General features: G+C 47.3%; 1 protein-coding gene across 5 annotated transcripts in view; it reads left to right on the top strand.

Moving 5' to 3' along the window:
- Positions 1–12,998, top strand: part of MTMR3 (myotubularin related protein 3) — a 74,883-nt gene that overhangs the window by 18,348 nt on the left and 43,537 nt on the right. The window lies entirely within an intron of this gene.

Genomic DNA, 12,998 nt, shown 5'->3' with positions numbered 1-12,998 from the left:
TGCCCAAGCCCTTTGCTGTGAACACCACTGGTGCAGCACTTGATTGAGCAGTGGAAGCCTGAGCAAGTGTTGCTGGCTGGTTTTCAAGTCTGACATCATAGCCAAGAATTAGATGGCTCTCTTTCACCATGGGGCTAATGAAATAATTCCTCCTGTGTTATTCATTAACTCCCATTTCATTCAGTGGCTCCTGGGAGGATAACGAGCATGGCAGAGGTGAACTTGCGTAAGACTTCTGCCATCCTTCTGTAAGATAAACAGGAGTTAAAGCTGTGGCAGGCGAAGTGGAAGCGTGGCCGGGATGCCTCACTGAGGCAGGTAGCATGTGGGGTATTACACACACTGCATTTAAAACTAACTTCATGGCTTTTTCTGTTGCCTGTTTCTAAAGCTGTTGGAGAAATAACTGGTGCCTGAAGACAGATAAAGGTGTCCCTTGGTGTGGAGGCTGCATCTGGCTGGGTGGCTGTACAGAAAGGTGATGTGCAGCCTGGTGTTGCAGTGCTTCAGGGCGGGTGTGGGACCCCAGTGGATGAATTGGGCCACCCGCAATAATAAAAGCACATGGGGTGAAAAGCATCAAGTTCAGCTGTTCCTGGTTGGTGTACAGATTCTGGTACGAGAGCTTGTGGAACCTTGTTGAGTTTCCAGTTTTACCATCAGTGTAGCTTGAATATGTGTAAAATTTGAATAACCCTTAAATGTTGGTGTCATGCATTCACCCCCCTCATGTCTGCAGTGCTTTCAGCTTACACTGCAATATGCTGCTCTGCAAGAAAACGTCAAAGGGGCAAAGATTACCTAATTTGAGAAGGGAATTTCACTGTCATTACGTGCAAAATGATGAAACTGGAAAGCTCTGCCCCTGGCTTTATCATAGATAACAGAATCCCTGAATGGGTTGGGTTGGAAGGGACTGTAAAGCTCATCCAGGTCCAACCCCTTGCCATGGACAGGGATACCTTTCATTAGAGGCCCTTGTTCAAAGCCGAGGGGTAGCCCTGACTATGTTAAAGTCATCCCCAAAGCTCTCTGTAGCCCTGACTATGTTAAAGGAGGCTTTGGGGATGAGGTGTACTGAGTCCTTGTGTTGACCTGGGCTTCCTGATAAGTGTGGCTGATGCTCTTGACCAAGCTGCCTCACCAGATGGGAGCACTGTTCCCTTTGGAGGCCTTGCCAGGGAATTCATCTGCCTTACAAGAGAGGTTTATCGGTGCTGTGCAACTGAGCCAGTAACTAATACAAATAAAGATGAAGGTGCTTGTGGGAGGAATGATGATTTTCCACTGCCTGACAAGCTGTCTGATTGCTTTTGGCTGTTGCTGTGTGTGCACTGGCCTCAGTAGTGCATCCCCACAGGTAGTAACTGGGATCATTCTAAGCAGAGGCTGTAATAACTTTGGACCCCTGAAGAAATCCAGAACTTGCAGGTGGCCCAGTAAGGTCTGAAGTTCCCTGGTGTTTGGAGAAGCACTGACTTTATCTGGGAGGATTTTCCAGGTGGTGATGTGGTGAGGCAGGAGGCTGCTGTCCTGGGGAGCTAAAGGTGTCCCTGCCCTGCTGTGGACTGGGGAGCTGGCTAGGATGGTACTGGAAACTCATGCAGGTGTGTGTAGTGTTAGTTTTGGTGTTGAGGATGCATCTTCAGGCCCAAGCACTCATCTCTGCAGCTCAGCCCCAGGCTGGTGGAGTTGTACTTCCCTAATAGAAATGGGAAGTATTTGAAGAACTACACTTCAGACATCTGTTCTGGGTACCAAAACTAGAAGATGCTTCTGATGCTTGAACTCTTGCTATGCTTCATTTTCCAGCCTTTGAAAAACACATTACTACCACTTAAGCATATGGGACAGTGTGAAAGCTGCGGTAAGCAGTGAGGTTTTTCCAAGGAGGTGCCTGAAATGAGCAGTGTAGAGAAGACTGACTTGGTTCAGAACTGCACACTGACTAGAAGGTGTGATTAACATGAAGAGGATGCAGAGTTTTGGGGTCAGGGAGAGTTGTCTACCTAGTTCCCTGGGTGAAGGTGGGGTTTATGGGAGGGAGAGAATGGAGAAGGAAATTAGGGATCATGCATCTCCCAAGAGAAGCTGAACTAAAGCTTCACAGTGCTTGCACTTCCTCATGTGTAATCCTTCACTCAGTCCTTTCATATACAGAGACATGTTAAGATGCAATTACAAGTTGATTTCCATGCATGTATGAGTAGAGCAAGTATCTGCTGTGTCATTAATGCTCAGCTGTCAGCTTTGCCTCCTTGTTTACTTTATTGTGCAACTACATGTAAGATCCTCGTCCAAAAACCCATCACCAAAGCATGCATGGCCTGGGAAGTATCTTCCCTTACAGCAGCATTTACACACCCCTGCTCTGGCTTCCTGAGCTGTCCTGTGTGCAGTAGTAAAATACCAAAGCAGGCCATTGTTTCTTGCCTCTTCTTGGCAGAGTTTCTCCACCACCCATGGTGATGCTAACTGGGGAAAGGAACATCTTCTGTTCATGTCAAGCTCTGAATGCAGAAGTTTGGCTGCAAGTGCTGCGTCGTGGATGTCACTGGTTATTCCTGAAGCTTCCGCCATCAAGGGAGACTTTAAGAATGGTTCTGTCTCTGGATCAGAGCCATTACATTGCCAAGCTAATGGCACAAATGGGGTACTTTTAATGGAACAGACATACCGTGGATCCCTGTACTTAGTTGACAGAGTAGATTAAGCTTGTGAAATAAGCTTTCCTTACATAAAGATGTAATCTTCCCTCAGGAGAGGAGTTTGGCATTTAAACCTGGATGTGCAAAGCTGTCTGTGAGCTTCTTCAGGAATGCCAGGCCTGGATACTGAGGCTGTTCCTGAGTGAGCTCTCAGCTGAATTACAAATGCTTTTTCAGCTCAGCTCTGAGCATTTGCTCCTAGAGCTGTCTTCACGCACAGGCTTGTTCCACCAATACATAACCTCTTGAAATAACAGTGAGGGGGACTGAAGTATTCCCAACATTGTTCCTGTCCTTGTGGCTTTCCCTGCTTTCACTCAGTGGGAAGGAGTCCTTTGAGTATTTTTCTGACCTTAGTTTAAGGTACCAACCTTAATCTTGGAACAGGTTGTCTAGAAGGAGTATGCTTGATGCTACTCAAGCCTTGGCTAGGCAAGTGTGAGCAACTTGATGTAACAGGGGCTTGGACTAAGGGATGTTCGTGTGTCCCATTCAACCCAAATTGTTCTCAATTTGTGTTCTTTATATGTTCCTGTTTGGACTTAAAGGGGCAAAGGTGTGTTCTGCTTTTTGGCAATGGGGTGTTGGGTCGTGTTGCTGTGACTGTAATAGCACAGGAGTCTGCTTCAGCAGGAAAGCTGCCTGTGAAGCTCAGTCCTGCACCCAATGGCAGCTTAGCAGGCAGTTTCGGTAGTTATGGAATGGAAAGAGATTCCTGCCCTTTCTTGGTTTGGGCTCTGACCAAGGCTGACACCTCATAAGATCTTGGGTGCCTGAGCAAGCTGAGGTTCAGTTGTGTTCGTACGTTGTCAGCAGCTTCATCCTGCAATGAGATGTTGTCACTTGAGGTCAGAGGGTTTTGTGCCATTTAATTTCGTCAGGAGCAAAGCAGTAAACCAGGACCCAAACCTCAAGTACCAAACCTCTCATTGCTCCTTATTTATGTTGTAGCTACTTCTTCTTTTTTTTTGCCAAAACTTTCCTGATTTACTTTTGAATTTAAGCAAATGGATCCTTGGTATTTTCTCTGATGGGTTTCAGCCACACATCTGAGTTCACTGAGTGCAGACTTGGGTTTGCTACGAAGTTGGTTACACAGGGTACTTCAAATGGAAGGATAAAGACCAAGAATAGGCTGATTTAGTTGATCTTACTTATTTTGTACTGTGAAATGCTACTGCTGTGCATTTCATTGAAGCTTGGTATCTGCAAGTCACAGGTAAGAATTGGACTGTTAGGGATGTGTAATTCCCACTGGTTTTATATCTTTAACCAGAACTGGAGCAATACCTCTTCTTGGTAAAACCTAACCAGCAGTACAGGATTTGCTGGGGTTTGATTTACGTGAGCAAATAGGAAATGCAGCCTTAAACCTTCACGTTACCTAGAGAAACTCATTCCTGTTGGGTCATCCTGCCATTGAAACAGTGATTTTGAGGGGGATATAGTTAACCATGTAGGATTTATTCCTTTCTCCACACAGGGCAAATACCTGCTGGTATCTTCCTAAGGAAGGTTGAACATTTAGGCCAGCGGGATTTTAACTTTAAATGTGGGAGGGCTGAGTGCCTGGCTGATGAATATTAACTGGGTTATACCAAATGTTGTTTCAGTAGCTGTCTGCTGCAGAACTTGAGTTCAGTTCTGACTGAAACTCAGTGTTTTGCTATACGTATGTGCCCTAAAAAGAACCACAAACCCTTCTTTGGTGCCTCTCTGAAATGCCTGAATATATTTAGCCTTGGCTTCATGCTGTTTACCTTTTTTGAATAAGCATATTCTGTTAATACAAGTAAATTCTTCCCTGGCTCTGAATGTCTGTGCAACTTCAGTGCAAGCTGACAAGCTTCTGTGCTTCCAGTACTGTGGAAGCTGTTATGGAGAGAGGTTTGTGGGGAGTTGTCATGGTTGAGCTCAACCTCTCTCAGTAGTCTGGAAGCATGGCTTGAGGAGTTGTAGTTGGTGTTGCCTTTGAGTCAAGATTTGAACCAGACTGTTGCATAGAACACTGCCTTGGGTGAGTAGCTTCAGGGCTGCTGGGCTCAACAGTAAATAAGGTTAAAAAGGTAAATCAGAGAATCAGGCAATCATGGAATGGGTTGAGTTGGAAAGGACCTTAAAGCTCCTCCAGCTCCAACCCCTGCCACGGGCAGGGACCCCTTCCACTGGAGCAGCTTGCTCCAAGCCCCTGTGTCCAACCTGGCCTTGAACACTGCCAGGGATGGGGCAGCCACAGCTTCTCTGGGCACCCTGTGCCAGCGCCTCAGCACCCTCACAGGGAGGAGCTTCTGCCTTAAATGCAACCTCAACTTCCCCTGTTTCAGTCTGCACCCATCACCCCTTGTCCTATTGCAGAATGGAGCCAACTGGTTCTAAACCACCACTGCTGTGCCGTTAGAGTGACAAAATCAGCTCCTCTGCTGAAGACCTCTCTACTTACTACTGGATATTTGTCAATAGCTGATCTTCAAGACTACTTCTGGAAATGGAAGCACATTCAGGCTAGCTTCAGGATTCTTTAGGTGAGCCTAACAGATGTGCAATTAATTCATGCACCTCCTGCCTCCCACATCACACAGCCAAACCCTCTTTGGAGCTCTGCAGCTGGTTCAGCTCTCCAGCATGATGTGATCTCTGCTGTTCCCAGCTTCAAGCTGCAGTTCCGTGGGCTCAGTGTCCCTTTTCCAGTGTGTTTATAGGGCCCTTTTTAAGACTTTCTCCCTTTCCTTGCCTTTTATTATAGTTGTAGACTCCCATCTCCAGGGTTTAAGTGCAACTCACAAATGGGAATAAACAACTGTCTTAAATCACTTCAGTATCTTCCAAATACTAACTATGGGAGAAAAGGTATTTGCTCTTCTGCTCTTCCTCCTAGAGAATTGAATCAGCTGACCAAAGAAGAGACATCAAGTAGCAGGTCTCCTGGAGGCAGTGCTGGTAAATGAGCCAAACCTGTTCGTGTGTCCCTTGGGATCTAAATATAGGAAGCCTCCTTAATTGGGGAAGGCATCTGAGTTCTGGGTATCTCTTAATACACATAGGGAGCCTCAGCACTGCTGTGCCTTGCTGAAGGGCAGTGCTAGCACCAGTCTCCTCTCCCTGAGTGGAGAACTTGTTGAGGAGCAGAGCATGCTGCTGGAATTTGGGGAAGTTCAAACTGGCAATGGGTTGATGCAATAACCTGCGTGTTCCAGTCTGGAAGGGGCTGGCTGGAGGGCAGTAACCTGTTCCAGTAAATCCCAGGTCTGGCTTCAAACTGGAACTCGCTGTCTCAGTAGGAGTGGCAGAAAATTCCTTGCACTCACTGAAGCTGCTCATGGTTCCTTACCCAGCTCTTGCTGCTCTCCTTATCATGCACAAGCACACATGGGGTTATCTCCTTGTAATTTGGCTTTTGCCCGATGTTATTTCCAGTATTTACGTATATTTAGCAGCTGGTTGAGCAGTGAGGCTGTTGATGGCTGGGCAGACCTGTGGATGATGCACAAACAAGTATTTGTTCTGCTCTCTAGAAAATGGCTGTTTATGATCCTAGAAAAGCTCTCCTAGGCCTTGATGAACTCCTGAAACGGGAGATTTAGGTGGTCAGTTCATAGCAAGGGGCCTCTTGTGGCTGAAGCTTCACCCCAGGGTTGACAGATGCTGGTGGAAGCATCACTGTTGTGTTACACCTAACGACAGATTCAGGTCCTGCTGGTACAGGATATGCTTGTCTCTTTAATAGCTTCAGTGCAGGTCAGGGCTTCTTGAGGGCAGTCGGTGTTTGAACTAAATTCTGCCATTTCCATTTCACCTTATTCATGCTTTGAGAAATAAATAGGTACAGTGTTCAAGGCCAGGTTGGACACAGGGGCTTGGAGCAAGCTGCTCCAGTGGAAGGGGTCCCTGCCCGTGGCAGGGGCTGGAGCTGGAGGAGCTTTAAGGTCCCTTCCAACCCAAACCAATCTGGGATTCTATGAAAACTGTAGTCCATAACAGCACTGTGCAAGGTGTGCAATAAAAGAAAGCCCTGGTAAGTAACAGCCTTGACTGTGTCCCAGCAGATCCTAGCTCTGTAGTTGACCAGTGCTATTACTCTGCTTCTGTGGGGCTGAGTTTCCTGTTACGGCCACCGTATATTAATATAACCTACTTAATGCTTTGAGAAATAAATGCTTATTCATAGCAGGTACTTGGTATTTCAATAAAGCTGTCTTGTGACAAAGGAACTGAGTGGTGTTTTGCTAAAGAGGTTTTAAAAGCTTTGTGCCAGATGAAGTATGGTGAAAATGTGGTCAACTTATCCACTTAGGAGCTGATAGCTATAACTTGGTGTAGGTTGTTCTCATGGAGTTTAGTGGGGAAAACACTGATTGGAGCATAGCTTGTAACTCCGAAGAGTCTTCACATCAGATTCACTGCTTCCTGCTTTCCAAACTCTCTTTGAATTACTTTTAGATCTCTTTAGTGTTTCATTGACTGTTAGTGCAATACAAGGTGTAAGGAGCCTGGCCTGGTGGGTGCTGTTGTGATGCTGCTCTCTCGCAGGAGCAGTTGCCCCTTCCCAGTGCTCAGCCAGGTAACAGAAAGGGCTGAGTTCAAGCACAGTGTTATGGAGAAGGGCAAGGGCATGAGTAGGTGTTTGGGAAGGATGAGTAAAACCTTTGAGACTCTGATTAGCAGCCTCTTACCCCTGTTTGTTTGTTGCCTTCTAGAAAGGAATAACTATGGGAGGGAAACGTGACTCATGGCAAATGGGCTGTGAGGACCTCAGAGCAAGAATGGGAAGTATGAGGGGCAAATTATTCCTTCCTTGCTCTGTTCTGCTGTTCCAAGTGGAAGCTTTGGCTGCCTGGTCTCAGGCTTGCTCTCTTGCTTTTTCTGTTTCAGAACTTCAGTCTAACATTGCCCTACTTCTCATGGAGGCTCTTTGGTTACATTTGGACAGAACAACCCCTTCCACACACAAAGGTGACACTTGGTCACTTCTTTAGCTTAGAACCTATACAAGTCTATTGAGTGTCCATCAGCTCAGACCCTGGTCAGTGTTCAGGGTCCTGTCAGCTCTCATACATGACTAGTAGATTTGGATCCCTTCCTTGCAGATCTCTCCACACTTCAGACTGATCCATGTCACTCACTGGTCCTTCCTGGTAGGTGTTACTTGTCTGTCCTGTGTGTCAAGCTGGGGAATATGGAGTAACTGAAATAAAAGGAAAATGACAGAATGGGTTGTTCATTTGACCTTTAAACTTAACAGTGGTTCAGCAGAAGATCTCTGGTGGGCAAATTGTATCCTGGTTTGTGTATGTACATCAAAAATGGACCTCTTAATGCCAGATCAAATGACTCCCCTGAGTTACCAGATAGCTGCAGTCTCAGGAGGGCTTCTACTGCCTCTCCTCCCGTGCTCCTCTGCCCTTTCATTTCAACCTTTGCTACTGTTTTAGATGGTTTTCCTTGTAACTTTTTGAACTGCTGCTTCTGCATTTAGTTTTGGAAGAGTGCAAGAAGTGATTTTTTTTAACTAGGATGCAAAGATCATCAGCTCAAACTGCTTTAAAAACAGACTAATGCCTGTTCTTAGTGGGAAGGCAAAGGAAGCTAATAGGCCTACCTGTGAAGGCATCCATGGGAGGCTCAATTACCCACCATTAACGTATGAGTCAGTACAGTGACATGGTGCAAAACCTTTGTGATGCTTTGGACTCTTAGAGCTTATTCTTCACTCTCAGCAGCACAGGTAGAACAGAAAATGGAATCGACCGTTTTCAAAGTGCTCTTAGTTTAATGCTTCCTTTCTGCATTAACCACAGCATCCCAGCCTGGTTTGGCTTGGAAGGGACCTTGAAACTCATCCAGTCCCAACCCCCTGCCATGGGCAGGGACACCTTCCACTAGAGCAGCTTGCTCCAAGCCCCATTTAGGCTGGTCTGGAACACTGGCGGGGATGGTGCTAGGACAGGTGAGATGCTCAGTGTGGCTGCTCATCTCCACTTAACTCTGTCATGCGGTTGAGTGTTGATGTGGACAGACCTTCATAATCACCAGCTTTCCAAACTGGGAATCATGTCACTTTACAATTCAGAGAAGTGTGTGATAGGGAAGCCATATGGCGATAGAATCCAGAAGATTTCTGCCTGAAGATCAGCATTCCTCCTCTGCACAGGTTTTAAAGCTCTCTGTTAAGCAGTGAGCTCAGTTTGCCCAGCATTGGGAGCACCAGTGTCCATGGTGCCAGCTCCAGTGCTCCCACCCTCTCTGGTTTTTAGCTAGGCCACAAGCTAACCACATTGCCCAAGTGGAAGGGAGCTGATAGTGGTGTTCTGTTCCTGTTCCTTAGCACACTGAGTAGGGTAGAGATAGTTTTGGGAGGAAGCAAGTAGAATCCACCAAGAAGAAGATAGAAAGAGGAGAACTATAGCCAGTATGCGAGTTAAAGCTGGGCAGAAAGCAGCTAAACACAAAGGTGGTGCATGGCTGGTACATGTGTGATGGTAATGGTGTGAGGGGAGGTCCAGTCACTGCAGAGATGCTTCTGTTGGAGCAGTAATACTGTGAAGTCAGGAATGTGAGCAGGAGTAGAGAGCTTTTAACCACCAGCCACATGTGTTAAGGCTGTGACATGGTATGGACTACCCCATGCACGTATGCCCTACTTCAGCAAAGAGAGGAAAAAAATACACCTTTACAATAGTCACTTGTGGTTTGGTTTCTCTACATCTCTATGAGGACAATTTGTCTGCAGCTAGGGGAAGTTTGGATTTGTTTTGTCCCAAAGCTGCTGTTCTCTTCTGCCTTTTCACTTTGTGCTTAGCCAGTCATTCCTCCTCTGTTCTTGCTGGATACAGCCCTTCAGCTAACAAACTGGAGGGACAACTTTCCAATCTGTGAATTCAACAAAGGTGTTTGTTAAAACTCGAGGGTGCTTTTCCAAGCTATTGGCCAATGTTTTATTTAAAGAAATGTCAAGAAAACCCTTGTCACAGGCTTGTGTAGGTTAGGTTGGAGGCCATGTACTCCACTGCTCTGCTTGGGGTAGGGCCAGCTGTGATGCTGGGATGCTCAGGGGCTGCTCAGGTTTGGAATATTCCAGGGATGAAAGTTCTACACCTTGGAATTGTGAATTTTGAGTTTCCACCTTATAATTACGTTATGACTGGTGTTTCACTGTTACAGTGTGATAACATCATCCCACTGCTCCTCCAGAGCATCTTCCAACAACAAGCAGTGGACGCAAGAGCTGTGTGCTAGCTGGAGTGTGCACCTAATGCCCAAGTGCCCAAAAGAGTCAACAGCGAAGGGTTCTAAGGAGATGGTTCAAAGCAAAAGCTTAGTTTTGACTGTTCCTGTTCTCATCACCTTGAGTCCTGGAGCCCTGTGCCAGAGGGACTTCACAGGGAAAACTGGGCAGTGTTGATGCGCCCTTCAGTAGCTGTGCCTGAGTAGAGAAATGGCAAACCAGCTGTGGGAATGTGACAGTGCAGGAAGAAAGATGGTGCAAAGCCAGTTCCCTTACTAGACACAGTTCACTTTTTGTAGGATTTACTGAAATGGTCCAGTTCCTTTTTCCATCTTCTACCCTTCACTTTCCCAACGGAGCATCCAGCTCTGGGGCAGCAGCACAAGAGGGACCTGGAGCTGTTGGAGCGAGCGCAGAGGAGGCCATGGGGATGCTGCGAGGGCTGGAGCAGCTCTGCTCTGGAGCCAGGCTGAGAGAGCTGGGCTGGGGCAGCCTGGGGAAGAGAAGGCTCCTGAAGGGGAGACCTTAGAGCAGCTCCAGTGCCTAAAGGGGCTGCAGGAAACCTGGAGAGGGGCTTGGGACAAGGGCCTGTAGGGACAGGCCAAGGGGAATGGCTTGAACCTGCCAGAGGGGAGACTGAGCTGAGCTCTTAGGCAGAAGCTCTTCCCTGTGAGGGTGCTGAGGCGCTTGCACAGGGTGCCCAGAGAAGCTGTGGCTGCCCCATCCCTGGCAGTGTTCAAGGCCAGGTTGGACACAGGGGCTTGGAGCAAGCTGCTCCAGTGGAAGGGGTCCCTGCCTGTGGCAGGGGTTGGAGCTGGAGGAGCTTTAAGGTCCCTTCAAACCCAAACCAGACTGGATTCTGTGAATCTGCTTGGTGTGGATCAAATGGGAGAGCTGATGCAGAGGAAGTGGTGGGAGCACACGGAGGGGAAGGCTGCAGCCCATCCTGAGGGGCAGTGATCTCAGATGTGTTTAACTGTGTTAACAGCTATTTCTGCACCGGTGCTTGCGTTGCTCCTCCTGTCAGTAACTGGTTTGGGATCCAGGAGAGTTTAGGGCTGTGTTTCTTCTTACAGTCAGCTTTTCCTTTTGCTTTGGCACAAGAGTTACTCGGGAAGTGATAAGGTCCAAGGTGCTTATCTGTGCCTGCAGCCCTGTGGGGGGAATGCCGAGGAGCCCGGCCTGGAGGGCTTCCAGTGCTGGGAGGGATAAAGCAGGACTATTAGCACTTGTATTGGAATGTGGTTGCCCTGTTTTTAAACTGCTCCACAAAACTCCTGGGATTCAGGGGCTTCTTCCCAACCTCATTAAATTCAGTAACAACTTTATTGCAGGTCCTGTGAAGGCTTGTTTCTGTCTTGGACCTAAAGCACACAAACTAAGTCCGCCTTCTGCTCCCCTCAGTGTGTATCTCGCCTGTTTCAGAGCAAGGACCTGGCCAGCAGGCTGGCTCTGAAGAGTCACTGGAGTTGTGTAGTGCTCTTCATGGCTTCTTTTTTTGGTTTCCCGTCAAAGGGGACTTTGTACGACCACGTGGCTGTGAAGTTGAACCTGTTGCATGCTCAAGCTGGTACCTCAAAGTAAAACTGTGTACTCTGTGCCTCGTGTGCTGTGATTAAGAGGCTGTGGCTGCCCCATCCCTGGCAGTGTTCAAGGCCAGGTTGGACACAGGGGCTTGGAGCAAGCTGCTCCAGTGGAAGGTGTCCCTGCCCATGGCAGGGGTTTGGAGCAGAAGGAGCTTTAAGGTCCCTTCCAACCCAAACCATTCCATGGTTCTGTGACAATGAATTACCAACCTATAAAACTATTGGGATTGGCATTTGGGTTGTTGGTTGAGAGAGATTCTAAACCAAGTTAAATAACATTGATCTTTGCTGCAGGTAACTGAATGTTGCTCTTAGAAAGTACTCCAGCATTGCAATCCATGAGCAGCAGAGGCTGGTGACAGTTGTGATCATCCACAGGGTGGTTTGTCATAGCACAGGTTGTCTAAATACCAGCTGAAGGGAGATAGAGGTGAGATGCCCCTAATGTGTGTCCGCTGTGTGAAATGTCAGCACTTTGGCTTGCTGCATGTTTTACTTTTAAAGTGAAAACATTTTAAGAGTTAAACTCTCATTTTACTACTTAAATGTACCTTTCAAACTTCTACTCAGTCTTAAAATCATACACCTTTTTGTGCAGATTGTATTTTTTCCCTGTCATAAGCCCTAAAGGACAAGACAGATCCAAAACAGAGATTTACGTTCTTTTAATGGACCTGAGTGTGAAACTCCCAGTAGCTGTGGCTGGTCAGAGTAGGAGCAAACCCTTTGTAGCAGCAGGATCCTGTGTTTATACAGTTTGGCTTTCCAGGCACATACGCATGCAGCATGCTCTTGGGAGAGCTCCAAGGTATTGTGAAGAGCAAATCCTCTGGCACACGGGATACAAGGGAGTGGAATTCCATCAGCTTGGCTGCTTGCGTGCTCAAGGAATGGCTGTGTTAGTCTGGAACACGTAATTTTAGGGTTTGGGTATTTTAGTATGGAACGTTGTGTCCCAGCCATCATTCCAGTGCTATAGGAGGCTCTGGCCACCTACTGAAGTGATTCTGTGGGAATGAAGCAAATCAGAGTGTTTCTCCAGATCCCTTTTGGACAGATCTGTCTTTGCCACACAGTGCTGACACTTGTTGTTGAAGCACTGGTTGTACAGCACTGGGGAAGTCAAAAGATGGGGCTTGGGAGGAGTGGTACCATATGGACATTGCTGGTTGCCTTGGGTTGGCTGCAGTTTGCCCAGCAGTACTTGGGCAGTGAGCACTCATGGAGGTCTGTGTCTCTGCCTTGGGGCAGCTGATTTCAGTGGGAAAGCTGATGGTAGTGTAAAATGAAAGCCCACTTTTGAGGATGAGAAGAAAAGCAGCTGGATGTTATCCGAGAGAGCTCTCCTCTTGCTTGTATTGCTAAGGGTTGGGTTATTTTTCATGTCTGTGCACCAAAGAAGTTTAAAACAAGCTTAAATTGCTTCGTGGCCATGATTTCTGACCTGCCCTTAGCAGAAAGGAGGCCTCAGCCAGCACACAC

The sequence above is a fragment of the Neopsephotus bourkii genome, unplaced genomic scaffold (assembly GCF_033783945.1).
Source record: "Neopsephotus bourkii isolate Nb327-2 ecotype Australia unplaced genomic scaffold, CSIRO-AGI_Nbou_v1 NB_1542, whole genome shotgun sequence".
Taxonomy (NCBI): Eukaryota; Metazoa; Chordata; class Aves; order Psittaciformes; family Psittacidae; genus Neopsephotus; species Neopsephotus bourkii.
Note: the sequence above shows the minus strand (reverse complement) of the source record. Positions and strands in the feature narration are given on the sequence as shown.